This window comes from Dromiciops gliroides, chromosome 2, assembly GCF_019393635.1.
Source record: "Dromiciops gliroides isolate mDroGli1 chromosome 2, mDroGli1.pri, whole genome shotgun sequence".
Taxonomy (NCBI): Eukaryota; Metazoa; Chordata; class Mammalia; order Microbiotheria; family Microbiotheriidae; genus Dromiciops; species Dromiciops gliroides.
The window spans coordinates 700,949,479-700,971,630 of NC_057862.1; the positions used below are offsets into that span (position 1 = coordinate 700,949,479).

At 43.0% G+C, this 22,152-nt stretch overlaps 1 protein-coding gene and 1 pseudogene across 1 annotated transcript in view; both read right to left on the minus strand.

Moving 5' to 3' along the window:
- Nucleotides 1–22,152, minus strand: part of PFN4 (profilin family member 4) — a 46,954-nt gene that overhangs the window by 24,625 nt on the left and 177 nt on the right. The window lies entirely within an intron of this gene.
- Nucleotides 11,892–22,128, minus strand: LOC122739686 (annotated as a pseudogene).

Below are 22,152 nucleotides of genomic sequence, written 5' to 3' on the forward strand. Positions count from 1 at the left end.
ACCCTTCTCTCTAAGGCTTGTCTGGACAGGCCTGGAGCAGAGCCCCGAAGGCGTCCCCAGTTCTTGGACTCTGCCTGTGGTTGCTGCGGCTCCTGGCCTTCCTGGCTCTCTCTGAGTCCCTCTCCTCTTTTGGGAAGTGGCAACTCTGTGCCAGGCACAGTTCCAGACTTCAGGGGGTACAAAGGAAGGAACAGACAGTGCCTGCCCTCAGGGAACTCCCGGTCTATGGGGGAGACGGTGTGCTAGCAGCCATGTCCACAGGAGCTGCATATGGTGGAGAAAGGCGGTACTCTGAGAGGGAAGTCTCTAACAATTTGGGGGATCAGGAAGGTCATTTTTTTCAGGTGAGGTTTTAGCTGACACTTAAAGGAAGTTGGGAGTCCAAGGTGAGAGGGGGGAGGGGTTGGTTTAAGTCCCCAGGAACTCCAAATGAGGACAGGCCCTCTCCTGTACCTCCCCAAGGTGGAGATTATTATAATGAGATTGATAATCCATTTACCCTAGCCCAGGTCCCCTTGCTCTCTATTGTGCCCAAAGGTATTTCCCCTTCTTATAACAAGGAGGAGATTATAAATATAACTGTCTTTTCTTTCACAGTTAGGTGTGGCTACTACCTGAGCTAGGAGCCAGAGATAACTCCAGAGGTCAGGACTATCATTCTAAAAGAATCTTTCCCCACCCCACCCCAAAGGGAACTTTCCACTGTCAGGTGGTCGCCCCATCCCTCCCACCCCCCACCATCCATCCTCTATAAAGGCTTTGGCAGAGGCAGCTTGGTGGCGCAGTGGATAAAGCATCAGCCCCGGATTCAGGAGGTCCTGAGTTCAAATTCGGCCGCAGACACTTGACACTAGCTGTGTGACCCTGGGCAAGTCACTTAACCCTCATTGCCCTGCCCCCCCCCCCCCCCCCCCCCCCCCCCCCCCCCCCCCCCCCCCGTCAGGAGAAAGGTGACTCGGAGAATCTTGTCTCTAAAGCACTGTCTTCTTGAGACAAGGTCTTTGACTTCCCTCTTGGTCACTTTCTCTAGCACCCAAATAAAGGACCCTTTTATTCTAACTGGATTGTGTAATTCTTTAAAGAGGAATTCCCCCACCACACACACACACCCCATGAATACTATGCACTGAAGAGGAGTGACTTTAAAATGTTTTTGTTTGTCTTTCATTCTCCCAGAGGACCAGGACATCCGGAGGGGATGTTATAATTTGCACTGAATTGGATTTAAATGCAAGGCCACCAGCCTCACTCTCCTCCAGAGCCATCTGGGTCCAGTGGCTAGATACAGATCAGGACGACCAGAGATGGCCCTGGATGTTTAAGGCAGTTGGGTTAGGTGACTTGCCCAGGGTCATACAACTAGTGTCTGAGGTTAGATTTGAACTTGGGTCCTCCCAATTTCAGGACCAGTGCTCTATCTACTGCACCACTAGCTGCCTACTGACTTTATGATACCCTATTTATTCTTGGGAATCTCAAAAAAGTATAAAAGAGCAATGAATTCCTCAATTGTTCAGAAGTAAAATAATAGAATAAAGGAAATCAAAGGTGAAATGTGGATTACAAATAGACCATAAATCAGATGCTTTAAAGAAGAAATCACAATAATGAAAAATGAAACATCAGTTTTATGTACAGAATGAAGAATTGTTTCCAGATATCTGATTCTGATAAAGTGAATCCTATGCTTATGATGAAAATGGAAGAAAATGAAATGGAAGATTATCAAATTCCAAGAACATTGGCCAAACACATGTTGCGAATGTAGTAGGTTGAACTATAGATGATCCCTTCTCACATTTGGCCAGACTTTCCTGAAAATGGTCCATCCGTTAGCCTCTTAACTCATTCTTTTCAGTCTTGTTCTCCCAAGTTCTTAGAGTTCTAGGGGTATGTTTAGATTATTTATTTCTCATAAAGAAAATGGAAACTTTTTTTTCATGAATTAGGTCAAAACCAAACCCAAGTTAAGTACTATTTTAATATCACTTTTTTTTGGGGGGGGGTGAGGCAATTGGGGTCAAGTGACTTGCCCAGGGTCATACAGCTAGTAAGTGTCAAGTGTCTGAGTTCGGATTTGAACTCTGTTCCTCCTGATTCCAGGGCCAGTGCTTTATCCACTGCACCATCTAGCTGCCCCTAAGGACTACTGTTTTAATCAATGCAGCGCATGCCTTCCTTCTCCATCACAGTTATTCTTGTTTCGATGTAACTAAATGTTATAACTAAGGAATGTATGCCACAGACCAATCAATCATAAACAGAGGCATGAGCTGTTTTGGCTATGACAACATCATCTCCAAAGGGGCCTCAAGCCCTCACAGTAACAACAGGTAACTCTTCTTCCCTTAGCTGGAAACCATCTCCTACCACTGAGTGCAGCCCAGGTTCTGATGATAATCTTCTTCGAATCCTCTCATGTTTTCACCCAGATAAGACTATTCTAGCCTCTCACAAAACAAACTAGATCTTTTCTTTAACTTTGTTCTCTTTTAAGTGAATACATCAAACTCCTCTCCCCACCCCCTACCTCCACCCCGAAGAATGCACTGGACTGGTCAGCTGTTTGCAAAGCCTTCACAGAATTTCCTTTAGGACTTATCACTTACATCAGTTCTGAGATGGAACTTCACATCAATCTTTCTCCTCCATACATCCACCTACCTCACAAACAGAACACATCCTTTCTCCCTGATTCCATAGGGAGGTACACTGCGAAATAAGACATTTCTCAGATTGATTCCACCAGACCCTATAAAAGGCTTTCCTCAAAATTGGATTGGGCTCTAAATGACAATAATTTTAGCTGCTAACTCTGGTGATCACAAAGGGTGTACAGCCTTTGAGCAAATCCTTTCTCTGTGCTTGTTTCCTCCTATAAATGGACAAGGATTGGACTATTTAATTCTGAAGTGTCTTTCAGCTCTCTGTCCTATGACTTTCAATGGTTTAGGAGTTGGTGACATTCAAGGATGTGGCTGTGGACTTCACCCAGGAGGAGTGGGGCCTCTTGGACCCCCCTCAGAAGGAGCTGTACAAGGAGGTCATGCTGGAGAATGCCCGGAACCTGCTCTCCCTGGGTAAGGACGATTCCCCTGGCCACTCTGAGTCTGCCGTCAAAGGGAATATTTTCATTCCTGAGTGTGAGGGTTTGGAACATCTATGAATTAGTGACAAGGGACAAGGTCCTCCTGCTGCCCCGCTTTCCTACAGAAAGTCTTTGCATTGTGTGACTGGAACCTGAGTGATCTCCTCTGTTGCTCCCAAAGTTGTCTTTTACCAATTCTAGGGAGCTTCAGGTCCAAGATCAAATCAATATTAAAGAATCTCAGACGTTATGTAGTTTAGGGCTTCTTAAACTCTTGCGACGCCTTTTCACCTGAAAAATGTTTACATGATCCTGGGTATACAGACATAGAAAGCTGGTATACAAAACAAGCATTTCCTGCCAAATTTTCTGCAACCCTCCCATTCAGTTACATGACCATATATGGGGTCATGATGCATAGTTTGAAAAGCTTTGATTTAGTCTCACATCTCCTAGAACATGAATTTGTCTGCTAAATCTCTGGAAACTGCTCAGGCAACTTTTCCTTGCCACCTTTCCTCTTTGGGATGAGTCCAGTATTTGGCCTGGTCTTCTTCTAAACAAGCATCAATGTGTGTGTAGTTCATGGCTCCTGGTTGTCCCTAGTATAGCAAATCAGCAAATCTGTCCTTAATCTTCCTTCCCTATTCTATTACCCTGGAATGCCAGCACAGATGGTGGGAAAGGAAGGGAATGGAATAAGCAATTATATTCACCTACTATTTGTGAGAGGCTGGGCCCGGTGCTTTCTTTACAATGTAACGTCATCCTCATAATAACCTTCCAAGTAAGGTGATATTATTACCTCCATTTGACAGTTGACAAAACTGAAGCAAACAAAGGTTAAGTGACTTGTCCAGGGGCACACAGCTAGGAACTGTCTGAGGCCAGCTTTAAACTCAGGCATTCCTGACTCCAGGCCCAGGGCTCTTCACTGCTGCTCTATTAGCTGCCTCTAATTTCTAAAGATTGTAAGCTATGGATAAGTGCACCCTTCTATGCACCAAGACCAAATTTTCTGACTCCAAACTGTTTCCATGATCTTTGCTCCATCTCTCTCCAAAATAAATGCTATAGTGGGCGGCTAGGTGGCGCAGTGGATAAAGCACCGACCTTGGATTCAGGGGGACCTGAGTTCAAATCCAGCCTCAGACATTTGACACTTACTAGCTGTGTGACCCAGGGCGAGTCACTTAATCCTCACTGACCCTTAAAAAACAAAAACAAAATAAATGCTATGGAAACTCCTTGAGGAGGCCTAGGAACCATCCTGTGATCTTTGCTTGTATGCACTTGTGGATGCCAGGAACAAAAGACCGGCTGAGAAACAGAATTTGGACCAAGCAGGGTTTCTGGAGTTTGCCAAGACTCTCAGCGGGAGAGGCAAAGACTCCCTGAATGAACAGCACACAAGGTTCACATAGGTTTCAGGGAGTCAGGATCAGGGTAGGGGGACAGGGAAAAAACTGACTCATCAAGGTCCCTGTTGCTGAGGCTTGAGGTTGATCTGACACAATAACCTTTTTCACCCAGTTTGGGGCTTAGGAGTTTCTTCCATAATGGAACATGACAGAATGGGGGCAGAGGGTTTGGCTGTTTCCCAGAACAGACAGGTTGTATCACCCATCATTCTTTGGTCTCCTTGCATTACAAGCACTAATGGGGGAGTACAGACTCACATGTGTGAACACAATGGGGTGAATCTCCAAATGGAGCAGCTCTGAAGCCCCTCCCCTCCCCTTTCCCTAAAGAGAACTGAATGACAAGTTTCTCTCCATCCTCATCTCTGATTCCCCCTCCCAGGGCTTTCAGTTCCCAGAGAAGATGTGATCTACTATTTTGAGCAAAGGGAAACACCATGGATGCTGGAGCAGGATGGCCTGAGGCACCGCTGTCCAGGTGAGTGAGGTGACAGCAGGTATAGGAGAGCTGTGATTTCAAGAGGCTTCAAGGTGTTGTGGTGCTACGAGGGCTCGATTCAGGGGCAGGAAGAGCTGCCTTGGAATTCCTTCTGATTTTGTTAGCAGTGGCTTCCTGGGCCAGTCACTGAACCACTGAGTCTTGGTTTCTCTCTCTGTAAAATGAAGGGGCTAGACTCCGTGGCCTTTTACCTGCTCTCCAGGGATCTGTAATCGACAGTCCTATAAGAAATCATCATTTGGGATTTGGGGGCGTGGGATTCTCCACAAAGGGCACACAGACTATCCAAAAGGAGCCCCTTCTTAGACCTTCTTCAAGTCAATAAACATGGACTCAGGTCCTGCTCTGTGCCAGGCCCTGTGCCAAGCGCTGGTCACATGAAGAGATTCGAGAGATGTCCCCTGCTCTCATGGAGCTCAGTCTGGTGGGGCAGACAGCACACTAACAGCTATGTAGAAGCCCACTGTGGACAGCCTCAAGTGGAGCTTGAGGAGGGCTGGGAGAGGCTTCATGTGGAAGGGGGGCTCCAGCTGGGGCTTGGGGGGCCAGAGGTGCAGAAAGAGAGGAGGCCGGACCACTGGAGTCTAGCATGGATGGGGGAGAGAGGGGGAGGGGAGGAAGCGCTTAGCAACCCTAGAGAGCGTTTGATGTTGGTCCTTTCACTGCTGTGGTGGTTTCTCCTCCGTTCTTGAAGAGGACCATGACATTGGGTGCGGTCATGACCAACAGTGGATTGGTAAATGTCCACTTTTTCCAGTTAAAGAAGAAGCCAAGTTCTCGGGTGACAAGCTGTGGATGGGGGTTGGGGTGGGACTGAACCATCAGGAAGGGCTGGGGATGAATGAAAAGATTTGGAAAAGCTGCTGTGGCAAGTGGCCCAGGGAGTCAGTTAGGGAGGTGGCAAAGCACTGGCTTGCCACAGCGAAGGGCCCAGCTGAGAGGAAAGAGGATCCGGGCAGCCCGGATCCATGACTTTCTCTCCCTCACTCAGTAGCACATCTACATTCAGTAGAGTCAAAGCTGCTGCCTTGTTGTTGGAAGTCATCCGAGGAATCAATCATCAGCCCAAGTCGCTTTCCCAATTTCTGTGGCTGGATCTCTGTCCCATTCTTGGAGATGCAGGTGACCACCACCTCAGTTTAGGGAGCTGGGAGGTAGAGACTAGCAGGTATCCCAGAACGTGAGATTCTTCAGGAGCCAGAAAGAAGCCTCTGAGACCTTCAGTACTGGGTCCACTCAGGTTTTGTCAGGTTAGAACCTGACAAAAGTGACTACTTAGAGGTGAATAGAAGAAAGAGATAGAAACAGGGCTGAGGTCCAAAAGTGTGTCTGAGCAGTAGGGATAGAGGTAGAGGCTGGGGCCTGCCGTCGCTCCTGGACCCAGTTAGGGAATCGGTAAACACTGATGAAGCCCCTTTCTAGGCCCTGTGCTAAGCCCTGAGCATACAAAGGAAGGTGCAAGACAGATCCTGCCTCCCAGAGCTCACCATCTAGTATACAAACACAGAGACATTTGAGAAGAAGCAAGTTTTAGCTCCTCTACTGGAAAAGAGTGTTTTGGAATGGAACAGGGAAACAAGGGAATACCAGGAGGGAAGGTCAGAATTGCTTAAGAAGTATGGAACTGGGGAGGAAACAGTCAAAAGCAAATCAAGTCATACCTGGCATTTATACAGCACCCACTGTGTGCTGTGCACTTTGATACTTCACAAGAACCTTATGAGTTAGGTGTCATTTTACAGATGAAGAAACTGAGGTAAACAGAGGTACTTTGACCTGCCTAGGGTCACAGTACTTGCAGGCTTCTGAGGTGGAATTGGAACTCAGGTCTTCCTGACTTGAGGTCCAGCACTCTATCTACCACAGCATACCATGGAAATGCTCACACATACAGGAGGTGGAAAATGGGAGGAGAATTGGGCGGACATGCTGTCTTGCTCTCTAACCCATCAACAAAATGCATTACTAGTTACTCCATAAAATATTTTTCTATTTGCTCATGAGAAGTAGCATATTAAATGATAAATGTACTTGAACATCAATTGCACATATGACCTTTGTTCCATTTTAAACAATGTTTATAGATAAAACAACCCCCGAAAGGATAGGATTTCTTCAGACAACTTTCTTTTTTCTACCTCTTGCAAATGGGAACATTCTTTAAACCTATTGTTTTTTGTTTGTTTGTTTTTTTTATGGGGCAATGTGGGTTAAGTGACTTGCCCAAGGTCACACAGCTAGTAAGTGTCAAGTGTCTGAGGCTGGATTTGAACTCAGGTCCTCCTGAATCCAAGGCTAGTGTTTTATCCACTGTGCCACCTAGCTGCCCCAAACGGGAACATTCTTGAATGACTAACCCGCCTTGCTGACCTATTCCTCTAAGAAGCTGCCCCATAGAAGACTCGTATTGGAGCAGAGGATAAGTTCACATCAGAAAACAATGAGAAATAATGGACAACTGAAGGTGTGTTTCTGTAGAATGACACCACCATCTCCGCTACAAGAAGGCAAACCAGAGTGACATTCTGATCTGATGATTATGGCTTTGCCGAGACACGATCTCAGAATAACCCAGGAATGAGACAACTTCTGTGGTGCAGGGACAGATAGGCAGTGAGGGTCTGTCTGTGTGTGCATTCCTGTGACCATTTATTTGCACACAGATGTCCAACCATCTCGAAAGTTTGGAAACAATTCGATCTCAAGTTGAAACACTGAAAGGATATGTTGCATTTAGTCGGAAGCAGAGTTTGATCATATCTTTGTGTGATCCCCAAACAGTATATGCCTGATCAAGACAGTCTGGAATCGCTGCAGGAAGAAACCTGCTATTGTCTCAGAGGAATAGTATCTTTGTTACAAAATTGGGCCATCATTTACTGCTGAAGGTGCCATGAACACCTTTTAGTTGAAATCCCTCGGACTAGTGTCTCCAAGGGGTTTGGAAACCATGAAATGGGAAGGAAGGGGGCTACTAGTGAAGCCTGCTGTCCACTTCCCTACAAAAGGGACGTAAGTTGCTGTATGAGACACATTTTCAGACATGCAATTTTGAAAAATTGTGTTTATTACTGGGATTTTATTTTTATTTTAGTGAACAGAGGCATTTAAAGATAATTTTTTTATTTAAAAAAACTTTAATAGTATTTTATTTTGTTTTTTCCAATTACATGTAAACATAGTTTTTAACATTCATTTTTGTAAGATTTTTGAGTTCCAAATTTTTCTCCCTTTCTCCCTTCCCAAAGCCATCAAGCAATCTGATATAGGCTATACATTATAATCATGTTAAACATTTCCACATTAGTCATATTGTGAGAGAAGAAATAACAAAAACTAACAACACAAATAAAAATCGTCTGCTTCAATCTGCATTCAGACTTCATAGTTCTTTCTCTGGATGTGGAGAAATGGATGTGCATTTTCCATCATGAGTCCTTTGGAATTGTCTTGGATCAATGTATTGCTGAGAAGAGCTAAGTCTATCACAGTCAATCCTCACACAATGTTGTTGATACTGTGTACAATGTTCTCTTGGTTCTGCACATTTCACTCAGCATCTTAAGTCTTTCCAGGTTTTTCTGAAATCTGCCTGCTCATCATTTCTTTGTTTTTTGTTTATTTTTGTTTTTTGTTTCTGTTCATCATTTCTTACAGACAATTGTATCCCATTACATTCGTATACCATAACTTGTTCAGCCATTCCCCAATTGATGGGCATCCCCTCAATTTCCAATTCTTTGCCACCACAAAAAGAGCAGCTATAAATATTTTTGTATATGTGGGTCTGTTTCCCTTTTTTATGATTTCTTTTGGATATAGATCTAGTAGTGGTATTGCTGGGCCAAAGGGTATGAACAGTTTTATAGACTTAGGGGCATGGTTCCAAATTACAAAGATAAAATTTTTTAATGAAATAACTCATGGCTATCTCAAAAATGGAATGTGCAGGAACAAAATCTCCTATGCATTAGATAACTACAAACAGTGTTGGCAATCCTCATCCGATCTCAGATACCACAACAGAAAAAACAAGAATGAAAATGATCACCAGGAAATTACATAATGCTTAGGGATATGATAGGTCATGAAATAATATGAATATTTAGTACATTGCATCAAATGGCACAATATCTACTGTGAGAAAGTTATTAATAATAGAGCCAGGCCAGACCTTTCTCAAGGTCAGCCCAGAGTCAGGAAGTGACCTCACTCAAAACCACACCTACCTGAGCCTGGCCCTCAGCTGGTATGTTCTCTGACCTCAGTTCTGCTCATGGACCACCCTCAAGTCCAGTGAACCAATGGATTTGGGTGGTACTGGCCAATGAGCGTGGAGTGGTGTGTAGGGATCACCACTCTTCCAGACCAGCAGGTAGCTTCCACTCTGACAGGCACAGGAACTTCCTCTTTTTAAGCCCGAGACTTGGAGGTGGTGGCAATGCCTTGTGCTTGGTATGTAGGGCTTCTGAGCTTTCTGAACTCCATGAGTTCTCTCTTTACTAATATTTAATATACTTTTATAGATGTTTAATGCTCCAAACTGGTGCAGTAGTCTCTAATTTCTAATATATATATGATATGATAAATATATGATAAACCCCATATAATTTTATATTATAATTTTCCCTACACTTGGGACAGAAATAGGGCGACCACATTTAATTTTTCACATCACACTACATAGAAAGAAATTGAAAGTGTAGCCAATATAAGTGAGAGTGAAAAGGAAAGACTGAAAGTGCAAAAAGTCTGTCCAGTACTGTGTAGATAGCATGCACAGTTACAGGGTTTGAGTTCTCAGCTTCTGGGACTTGGGTCAAGTCACCCAGCCATTCTGAGTCATAAATGTAATGAGAATCCCAGCCCTGAGTGTGTTACAGGTTTGTTATGAGGTTCTAATGTGATTGTGTATGAAACTCTTTATAAATTAAATTATCCTTGGATATGAGCTAATGGCATTTTCAAATGATTGATTCTGCCCATGTAAGTTTAAAGAATTTCTCTTTGCCTAGGGAAATAGAATGTAAATCAGTTTATGTTCTGCCAGTGGAGGGAAAGGGAAATAATTATGTGTACATATGTGTCTGTGTAAATAAGTTTTATTGTTTGTTTCTTTCATAAGGAGAGATCAGACTTGAAATGAAAGAGACTCCTGCAGTGCAAAGCCTTTCTGTGGAAGAAACTCAGAAGCAAAGATTCATGAGTGGTGGTCCCTGTGACTTGACTTGTAGAGAAATCTGTGCTGTAGATCAGAAGATCCACACTGGGGAGAAATCTTATGAATGTAATCAGTGTAATAAAGACTGCAGTCAAAAGTCATCTGTTATTGACCATAAAAAAATTCATACTGGAGAAAAACAACATGAGGGCCATGAATGTGATAAAGCTGTCAGTGAACACTTACCCTTTAGTAGACATCAGAGAATTCACACTGGAGAGAAACCTTATGAATGCGTTCAGTGTGGAAAGAATTTCCAACGTTACAAAAAATTTGCTGAACATCAGAGTATCCACACTGGAGAGAAACCTTATGAATGTAGTCAATGTGGAAAGACTTTCCGAAAGAAACAGAAACTTGCTAAACATCGGAGAATCCACACTTCAGAGAAACTTTATGAATGTAATCAGTGTGGAAAGGCTTTCAAATATAAGAATAGTGTTGCTATACATCAGAAAATCCACACTGGAGAGAAACCTTATGAATGTAACCAATGTGGAAAGAATTTCAGATGCAGGTCCAGTCTTTTTAAACATCTGAGAATCCATACTGGAGAGAAACCTTACAGATGTGTTCAATGTGGAAAGAATTTCCGAGTGAAACAGAAACTTGCTGAACATCAGAGAATCCACACTGGAGAGAAGCCTTATGAATGTAACCAATGTGGAAAGAATTTCAGATGCAAGTCCAGTCTTTCTGAACATCTGAGAATCCATACTGGAGAGAAACCTTACAGATGTGTTCAATGTGGAAAGAATTTCCGAAAGAAACAGAAACTTGCTAAACATCAGAGAATCCACACTGGAGAGAAACCTTATGAATGTAATCAGTGTAGAAAGAATTTTAGACAGAGGGATAGTTTTACTGCACATCAGAGAATCCACACTGGAGAGAAACCTTATGAATGTAATCAGTGTGGAAAGAATTTCAGACGCAGGTACAATCTTTTTAAACATCTGAGAATCCATGCTGGAGAGAAACCTTAAAGATGTGTTCAGTGTTGAAAGAATTTTCCACATCACAAACATTTTACTGAACATCAGAGAATCCACACTAGAGAGAAACTTTATGAATATAATCAATGTGGAAAAGTCTTTGTGCAAAAGTCAACCCTCATTTCCCATCAAAGAAGTCATACAAGGTAGAATTCTTATCTATGAGGCAGCTCATAGCTCAGTGGATAGAGCACTGGGCCTGGAGTCAGGAAGACCTGAGTTCAAATCCAGTTTCAGACACTTCCTAGCTGTGTGACCCTAAGGAAGTTACTTAACTTCTGATTGTCTGACAAAATGGATCCTGGAGAAGGAAATGGCAAAGGACTCCAGTATCTTTGCCATGAAAACCTTAAATGGGGTTATGAAGGGACAGATGACTGAAACGACTGAACAACAAAAAAAGAAATCACCGACATGAATGAGTAAAGGCATTCGAATGGAATACAGAGACAGGAGAACATTCACTCTGGATAAAAGCTATAAATAGACTCCACGTGGGAAGGCCTTCAACCAGGGATCATCTCTGACTTTATATCTGTGGATTCATACCGGAAAAAGGCCTTATAAATACGCTCTGTGGGAACATGCCTCTCTCCAGACGCTGCTGAAGGGTTAATTTTTATTTCTGAATGTAACAGAATGGTGAAATAAGGGGAAAAAATTAATGTCAACCTGCCAGGTTGCAAAACGGCCAAAAGGAGGCAAAAGAGTTGTTCATAAACTGCAGGATTATGTGAAAGGAGACATCAGGATATTCTTGGAAACAGAATGTCTTCAGAATGAGGAAAAATATTTCTTTTTCTTTTTTTTCTCAAATGGGTTTAAATGCGTTTTATTTTAGACAACCTCCATGACATGTTTTTAAAAACAATGCCTCTGGGGCAGCTAGGGGGCGCAGTGGATAGAGCACCAGCCCTGGAGTCAGGAGGACCTGAGTTCAAATCCAGCCTCAGACACTTAACACGTACTAGCTGTGTGACCCTGGGCAAGTCACTTAACCCCAATTGCCTCACTAAAAAAAAAAAACCAATGCCTCCACTCCAAATAAAATCAAGGTCAAAAATAGACGAATAAAGCTCAAGAAGACATCAGTCCGAGTTTGTCCAAGTCCTGGTGTTGTGTAGATGACAAAAAGCAGCAGGCAGTTAGGATGACAGTAATCAGCTGAATTTGTTACCATTTCTCCACTTCTAAACCACTCTTTTTTTTGTTGTTGTTTTTTGTTTTTTTTTAGTGAGGCAATTTGGGGTTAAGTGACTTGCCCAGGGTCACACAGCTAGTAAGTGTCAAGTGTCCGAGGCTGGACCTGAACTCAGGTACTCCTGACTCCAGGACCGGTGCTCCATTCACTGTGCCACCCAGCTGCCCCTAAACCACTCTTAAAGAAAATCATCTATGGGGTCACACCATCCTCACCGAAGTCCAAGACAGCCCCCATGCCATCTGGATTCATGTTTTGCCTATGAAGAACTGGTAGTTTTTAAATGGGCAAGGATGTGTTTGCTTTGTTCTGCAGTCCCGGCCATAAAAGGTTTTACTCTATCTGGCTGGTGCTCTTCAAGTCTGCCTTTCACTGATGTGCTTTTTGTAGGATTCTTTTGTGCAGCTAGTTTCTTGCAGAGGATGGTTTATCACTATGTCACCTCCCGTGATGACAGTGGCACCTGTTCCTTCACCCTCAGGACTTCTGCAGAGGCGTTTCCACCAATGAGTGAATCGTCAATGGTGCCCTCTGTCCTACTGCCCATCTTCCCCTCCCCCTCCAGGCACAGCCCGTTGGCGATCTCCCGGATCTTGTAAACGTCGGAGAACATCTCATCAAGGCTGATGAGGTCCCGGGAGATGTTCCTGGTGGTGGAGGGAGGGAGGCGGCGGCGGAGGCGCTGGACCCGGGAGCTGGGTGTGAGTGCGATGCGCTTGGGGGCGGGGAAAGGGGGGCGCGGGCGGAAAAGGCGCAGTCAGCTGCTCCCCAACCTCATATAGAGGGCACGAGGACAAATATTTCTGTCAATATTATGTCAACTAGGGAACAGATGTTTAGTGAAGGGAAGAAATCGGAGTTGTTTGACAAAGGGCTTGAAAAGTGGGGACAATTTAGGGCAAAAATTGGGGCAAATGTGTTTGGTCCTAAATTCGTCTCTTATCCCTAGATCCATTCTCCCCTCATTTGCTTATGGCATCACCCTTTATGTCTGTTCTTTTTGACCATATCTTGGTATACGGTGTAAGATGACGCTCTACTTTATGTCATGCTGTTTTCTTAGCAGTTTTGGTCAAATAATGAGTTTTTGTCCAAAAAGCTTGAATCTTTGGGTTTATCACATCTAGAATTACTGTGGTCATTTACTACAACATATCGTGTACCTAATCTATTCTACTGATCTACCACTCTGTTTCTAAGCCAGTACAGATAGTTTTGAGTTCAAATTCTATCCCTCCCTGCCTCCCTCTCCTATCTCCTCCCCGAGATGGCAAGCAATCAGATAGAGGTTGTACAGAAGCAGTTATGCAAAAAATTTCCATATTAGTCATTTTGTGCAAGAAGAATCAAAAGAAAAACAACAAAAGCAAGTGAACAACAGCCTGCTTCAGTCTGTGTTCCATCAATATCAGTTCTTTCTTTGGAGGTGGATAGTCTGCTTCATCATGAGTCCTTTGGGACTGTCTTGGATCATTGTATTGCTGAGAATAGTTGTCATTCACTGTTCCTCATCCAACAATATGGCTGTCTCTGTGCACAACGTTCTGGTTCTGCTCACTTCACAATACATCCTTTCATACCTGTCTTTCCAGGCCTTTCTTGTCATTTCTCATAACACAATAATATTCCATCACCATCATATACCACCGCTTGTTTATTGATTTCCCAATTGCTGGGCATTCCTTTAATTTCCAATTCTTAGCCACCATAAAAAAAAGCTGCTAGAAATATTTTTATACAAATGGATCCTTTTCCCATTTTTTGGGATGTCTCTGGGATAAAGACCTACCAGTGGTATTGCTGGATCAAAGGGTATGCACAGTCCTGTAGCCCTTTGGGGATAGTTCCAAATTGCTCCCCAGAATGGCTGGGTCAACTTCACAACTCCAAAAGTACATGAGTGTCCCAGTTTTCCCACATTACCTCCAACTTCCAGTATTTTCCTTTTTTTTCATATTAGTCACCCTGGGTGTGAAGTGGTACCTCAGAATTGTTTTAATTTGCATTTCCCTGACCAATAGTGATTTAAAGCATTTTTTCATATAAGATTGCTTTCTTTGTCTGAAAACTGCTTGTTAATATCTTTTGACCATTTGACTTGTATTTTTATAAATTTGACTCATTTATATATTTAAGAAATGAGGCCTTTATTAGAAATACCTGTTGCAACCCTGCCCCAATTTTCTGCTTTCCTTATAATTTTGGTTTCATTGTTTTTGTTAATCTACTTTACATTTTGTTATGCTCTCTATGTCTTCTTTGGTCCTAAATGTTTCCCCTATCCTTAAATCTGACAGATAAAATATTCCATGCTCTCTTAATTTGCTTATGGTATCACCTTTTATAGATGTTGGTCTGTAACTAGTTTCTGTCAAGCTGTTTTCCAGTTTTCCCAGAAATTTTTGTCAAATAGTGAGTTTTTGTCCCCAAAGCTTGGATCTTTTGGTTTATCAAGCACTACATTGCCAAGGTCATTTCCTACTATGTTCTGCGTACCTGATCTAGCCCACTGAGCTATCACTCTATGTCTAAGCCAGTAGCAGATTGTTTTGATAATTACTGCTTTATCATAGTTTGAGATCTGGTACAGCTAGACCGCCTTCTTTTGCATTTTTCTCATTGATTCCCTTGATATGCTTGAGGTTGTTTATCCAGATGAATTTTGTTATTATTTTTTCTAGTTCTATAAAACAACTTTTAGGTAGTCTGATCGGTGTGGCACGGAATAGGTAAATTAATTTAGGTAGAATTGTCATTTTTATTATATTAGTTCAGCCTATCCATGAGCAATTGGTATTTTTCCAATTATTTAGATCTGACTTTGTTTGTGTGAAAAGTGTTTTGTAATTGTGTGTTCACAGAGTTCCTGGGTTTTCTTGGCAGGTAGACTCCATAATATTTTATATTGTCTACAGTTACTTTAAATGGAATTTCTCTTTCTATCTTTTGCTGCTGAGCTTTGCTGGTCATGTATAGAAATGCTGATGATTTATGTGTATTTATTTTACATCCTGCAACTTTGCTAAAGTTGTTAATTATTTCAAGGAGTTTTTTAGTACTCTAGGATTCTCTAATTATTCCATCATATCATCTGCAAAGAGTGATAGTTTTGTTTCCTCCTGCCTATGCTAATTCCTTTGATTGCTTTTTCTGGAGAAGACATTTCTTAAGAGAAGTGAGTTTAACTCATCCTGGTGAGAAGATCCATCAAAAAGAATTCTTGAGAGACCTTACTGGCCATCTTAAGAAAGCTGAATGGTGAGATTATTTAGAGTAGAAGAGAAGCCAGCAGTTCAAATGATGGATACATGATGACTGATTGATTGTGTCATCTTTTTCACTGCAATACGTTGCTGAAAAATTAACTGTTTTTGTATTGTTTGTTACCCTATGAAAAGACTTCATAGCCAGTAACATCAATGCTTATTTAAGCCTGTGAGAATAACAGGTTTGATGTTGAGAGAGGGAGAGGAATAAGCAAATGAGCGTTAAGCAAGAGAGGAGGCAGCTAGGTGCCACAGTGGACAGAGTGCCAAGACTCAGCTTTGTGAGTTCAAATCTGACCTCAGACACTAGCTATGTGACCCTGGGAAAGTCACTTCACCTGGTTTGTCCCAGTTTCCTCATTTGCAAAATGAGCTTGAGAACAAAGACCATATCTGGACTCTTCTCAGAGCCCTAAGGGCAGCAAGTGAGTCTGGTTTTAGGCCCTACCTCCCAGCAGGGGCCGCCCAGCACACGAGGCTCTGAGGAGCCAAGGCTCCTGGGCCTTAGGCCAGAGCAGGGCCTGAAGAGGGGCCTGGGTTTGGAGGGAGTCAGGCCGGGCTGGGAGTTCGCCTCGAGGTGCTGAGGTGATCCCCACATGACTTGGACTCAAGCCGGGACTTGAGTTTTGTTTTGTTTTGTTTTTGTCTTTTTTTTGCGGGGCAATGGGGGTTAAGTGACTTGCCCAGGGTCACACAGCTAGTAAGTGTCAAGGGTCTGAGGCCAGATTTGAACTCAGGTCCTCCTGAATCCAGGGCTGGTGCTTTATCCACTTCGCCAAACAGCTGCCCTGGTTTGTTTAGTTTTGTTTTTGACAGGTTATGTTTACACAAGCACTGTTTAGTGGGGAATGGGGACGGTCTTACTCCAGCATAGGGTTGGGGCCTGAGACTGAAATCTGATTGGTCAGTAAACAGAGCAATCTGATTGGTCAAGCCCCGATTCAGGTTTTCTTTCTTGAAGAGCTATGTAGTTAACACAGCATTGTTCTAAGGAGGAGCCAACACTGTTGCCTATAATAGGTTATGGCTTGCTATCATAGTTTGTAAAATCTGATTGGTCAACTGGTACCAGTTACTAGCACTGTGATTGGTCCACTTGGTCCAATCGGATTGGTTGTTATTGTCATGCAACATGTTGATAGGGGGAAAGTATGTAAATGAGGAATTGTAAAATGCTGTAATGTAATTGGTCAGAGGGGAACCCTTGAGAGATATAAATAGAGGTGAGGGACCTTACTTCAGTGCCCTCTTAGCAACATTCAGAAGAATGCCCATCTTAGAGAAGATGAAAAAAGAAGCCTTCACCCACAAAGTGTTGCCTGCTTGGATTCTTTGAATGGCTACACTAGAGCTGCACAACACTGAGTGGTTAGCCACATTTCTAACAAGGAATTGGCAAACCACTCCAATAATTCTGCCAAGAAAACCCCAAATGGGGTCACAAAATTAGACATGAATGAAAGGACTGAACAACAAACTAAACAAAGAAAAGCAAGACAGGCATGACAACCACACCTAAGTAAGTTGTGGGGAGCATCCTCCTAAGAACCAATTACATTTACCTATATATTTTGTTGTTGTTTGTCCTTCATTCTCTTCTTTTTTTTTTTTTTTAGTGAGGCAATTGGGGTTAAGTGACTTGCCCAGGGTCACACAGCTAGTAAGTGTTAAGTGTCTGAGGCCGGATTTGAACTCAGGTACTCCTGACTCCAGGGCTGGTGCTCTATCCACTGTGCCACCTAGCTGCCCCACCTGTCCTTCATTCTCAAAGAGGACCATGACAAATGTCATGACTTGCAATGAACTGGATTGAAGTGAGGGAGGGCTGTGCAAGGTCACCAGCCTCACTCTCTCCTCCAGAGACTTCTGAGTCCAGTGGCAAGATATACATCAGGACTGGAGACAGCCTGGATGTTTAAGGCAGTTGGGGTGAAATGACTTGCCCAGGGTCACACAGCTAGTAAGTGTCTGAGGTCAGGTCTTCATGACTCCAGGGCCAGTACTTTACCACCTAGCTGCCCCCCACGCGGATGTATATATAAACAAATCCATACATAATAATTCACATTGTGTGTGGACATATGCATATCTATATACACTTCAAATACTGGCTTTTTAAACTTGACATTAACTCATGTAATGATTGCACATATAACCTTTTTAAATTCTTACCTTTTTAGGGGGGAGCCAGGGGAGGAAGGGCAGGAATTTGGAATTCAATTTTTTTTAATTCAAATTTTTTTTTTAAATGAATGCTTAATACCACTACTAAGTCTATATCCTGAAGAGATTTAAAGGGAAGAGGCCCATATGTATACAAATATTTCTAGCAGCTCTTTTTGCAGTGGCAAAGAATTAGAAATTGAGGGGATGGGCCCATCAATTGGGGAATGGCTGAACAAGCTGTGTATATGAATGGGATGGAATACTATTGTGCTGTAAGAAATGATGAGCAGGAGGAGTTCAGAGAAACCTGGAAAGACTTACGAGAACTCATGTTGAGTGAAGTGAGCAGAACCAGAAGAACACAGTATAGAGTATCAACAACATTGTGTGATGATCAGTTGTGAGACTTAGTTCTCAGCAATACAATGATGCAAGACAATTCTAGAACACTCATGATGGAAAATGCTCTCCACATCCAGAAAAAAGAACTCTGGAGTCTGAATGAAGATCAAAGCAGACTATTTTCACTTTATTTGTTGTTATTTTTTCTTTCTTTCGGTTTTTCCCTTTTATTCGGATTCCTTTACAACATTACTAATATGGAAATATATACATATATAAAACCTATATCTGATTGCTTGCTGTCTTGGGGAGGGGGGAAGGGAGAGACAGAAAAATTTGGAACTCAAAATCTTACAAAAATTAATGTTGAAAATAATCTTTACATGTAATTGGAAAATAAAATGCTACCAAGAAAAAATAAAAAAATGCTTAAAATTGTCTTTACATGTAATTGGAAAAAATGAAATACTATTTTTAAAAATGCAATTTTAAAAAACTTAAGTTATTTTGTTTGCTTGGTTTTTTGTGGGGCAATGAGGGTTAAGTGAGGATTAAGGTCCTCCTGAACCCAGGGCCTGTGCCACCTAACTGCCCCTAATAAGTTTTAAGCCATTTTTTTTTCGGGGCAATGAGGGTTAAGTGACCTGCCCAGGGTCACACAGCTAGTAAGTGTCAAGTGTCTGAGGCTGGATTTGAACTCAGGTACTCCTGAATCCAGGGCCTGTGCTTTATCCACTGTGCCCTAATAAGTTTTAATTAATGTGTTTTGTTTTTTATATCACCCTCATATCTCCTAGCATCCCTCCTCTTCCTCTTTCTGAAGAGCCATCTCCTATAACAAACAGTATTTAAAAAGAAACAAGAAAAAAATCAGCACACCTGATCAGTACTTTGAAAAAGTTCTAAAATGTATGCAAGATGTAACAACTTATACCATTACAATAAACATAGGCAGTTTCGGTTTTGCCTTGGCTTACCCCTACTACATAGCACAATACTTCCAGTGTATTAGACCCTTATGAAATGTTTACTGAAGTTAATTGAATTGAATTAATCTAGTTTCAGTTTCTGGAAGAAGAGGTTCAGCTAAGCCGGTGAGTTATGGACTTTTTTTTCAGCTCTTCCTAGATCAGGGTTTCCTGCATTGGGAAGATGGGTCCAAGGAGATGTGGGACAGGGACGACCAAACTGACCACTAGCGTTTGCTGCTCAACCTTTAAGTTGTATTAAAGAAAAATCTCTTTTCTCTTCTGCCCACTTCCTCACCCCACTCTGAAAGACAAAAGAAAACAAAACCTTGTCACGAGTACATCCAGACAAGCACCACAAATACCCACACTGGCCTCTCTTAGGAAAGGGAGTGTGTTCCACCAGGAGTCTTCAGAATAAAGCTTGGCATTGCATCAGTGAATTTGGACATCTTTCAAAAGTTTTTGTCTTTACAATATTGTTGTGATTGCACTAAACATCTGCTGGTTTTACCTAATACACATTCTTCTGGTTCCTCTCCAACTGTCCCTTTCATCATTTCTTGCAGCTCTACAGTCTTTCGTTATCTTGTCCAGTCATTCTCTGTGCTCTGCCCCAAGGGAACTGACCAGTGGTGCTGCCCCATTGGTCAATAAATGAATGAATTTTAAAATGGATTAAATGCTTGCTCTGTGACAAGACTGCTCAGCACTGCAGACATTCACTGCCCTCCAAGAGCTGGCTCATCTTGGGAAGGCTTCAGCTGTCAAATGGAAAAGTCCCATGAGCCCAAAGGAGCAAAGCAGAACGTCATGCTCTTTCACCATAGAAATCTTCGAGAAAGAGAAACCGAGACACAAATTCCAAGCATGATCAATTTATTAGCTAGGCCAGCAATTGCCAATAGAGAATAGAGTGAGATCCCAAGTCTCTCCACGGCCAGGGGTACTTCTGACAATCAGGGCGGCTACAAAAGGTCCAGTGATGAAGACTGTGATTAGTATATGAGGAAGTGTCAAGGAGACTACAATTGGCTTCATCCCACTGACTCACCAGAGTGGCTCTTCACAATCTATAGCAGTGGGAAATATCCACCAGGGCTGTCTGGTGCTCCGTTCCCTTACAGTCCCTGCTGTAGCCCAGAGGAGCAGGCAAGTTAAACTCTCACAGACTCAGCTGCAGCTCAGGCCTGTACAGGCCTTATATAATCCAATCTCAATCTAGTCCCGGAGCACTCATTCCAGTGATTAGATGGAATTCCCAATCATGAATCAATGATATAAAATGAAGTGAGGTTCAATGTTCCATTTTACAGCTTTCATGTCATTTCTGTCACTCAAACGATTTTCCTTTCTGATGCTGAATCATTTGGCAGGGCCAAGGTCTTTGAGAAGCTGTGGCTGTCGAACAGGGAGTGACTAAACTGGCCAATGATTCTGGCCACTCCCAACACCTCTGATCGATGGCACTGAGCAGTCTCCAAATACTGAATGACGAGCTGACCATTCCAAATAACATTGACCAATGGCTTTGCCCAGGACACATAAGCTGGGGTAGTTAGGTAGTCCAGTATACAGAGTCAGGAAGACCTGAGTTCAAATCTGGTCCCAGACCTTGACTAGCTATGTGACCTTGGGCAAATCATTTTACTTCTATTTGCCTCAGTTTCCTCAGCTGTAAATGGGGATAATGACAGCATCTATTTCAAAAGGTCGTTTTGAGGATCAAATAAGATGGTGCTATGTCTATGTTTCACCCCTGTCTTCCCCTGAGTAGGGTTAAAGACACATTGTTTTTCCCAGTACAAACTGACCAGTGTCACTCACCAGTCTTGGCTGTGTTCTCCAGTGTCACTGACTGGTCCCAATAATCCTGCTCCATGATGACAACCAACAGAAGTGACCAGACCCAGCCCTGTTCACCAATGGCACCAAGCAATCCAAAAATGTTGAAAGATAATTTAAAAAAAGTTTTTCTTTTAGTGAGGCAATTGGGGTTACGTGACTTGCCCAGGGTCACACAGCTAGTAAGTGTTAAGCGTCTGAGGCCGCATTTGAACTCAGGTACTCCTGAATCCAGAGCCAGTGCTCTATCCACTGCGCCATCTAGCTGCCCGAAAGATAATTTTTTAAAGAGCTAAAAGTAGTCTATTAAGAGTTGACAGAGGGGCAGCGAGGTGGAGCAGTGGATAAAGAAAGCACCGGCCCTGGATTCCGGAGGACCTGACCTCAAATCCAGCCTCAGACACTTGATACTTACTAGCTGTGTGACCTTATGCAAGTCACTTAACCCTCACTGCCCCGCAAAAAAAAGAGTTGACACAACTAATTCCATTTTGTTTTGTATTGGTCTCCCCCCCCCCCATGTGATGTTTCAGCAGACGCTTCAGGAAGAGCTTAAAGTAAAATGTCTCCCTTCCTCCTAATAATCATTTTACCAAAGGGTTCTAGATGACTTTGATCAAAGTCCTTTTTATCCCCCCTAAAGCGCTGCTAGACCCTGAACAATGCTTATTGACTAACTCACGGACAAAGATGGCTTGGGTCTGGGGAGTGGCTGATCCTAGTTTCCTTCCTCACAATGTAAGCATCTTCTTTCCTTTCTGAGCTGCTCTAGGACACACCAGGTCCCGGCAGAATGATTCCACACTGGTGATGGGGGGTGCGCCCCGCTCTCAGCACTGGGAAACTGCACTCGACCTGTCGGTTTCGTTTGCCGGCTTCTGTGGGCACTGGCTAGCAAAGGCTTGAGAGTTTTTGCAACACAACGCTGCCCAATGGCGTTGTCCGGTCCGTACAAACTGGACAATGTCACCTGTCCTAACAATGAGACCAATCAAAACAGACCCGTCAAGACAACACTGACCAGACCCAACAATGCCGACCGACCCATGCGCAGGAGCAGTCCCCAAACACTGAATAATGGAACAGACCACTCCAAACAACACTGACCAACGGCATTATCCGATACACCCAAACTGACCC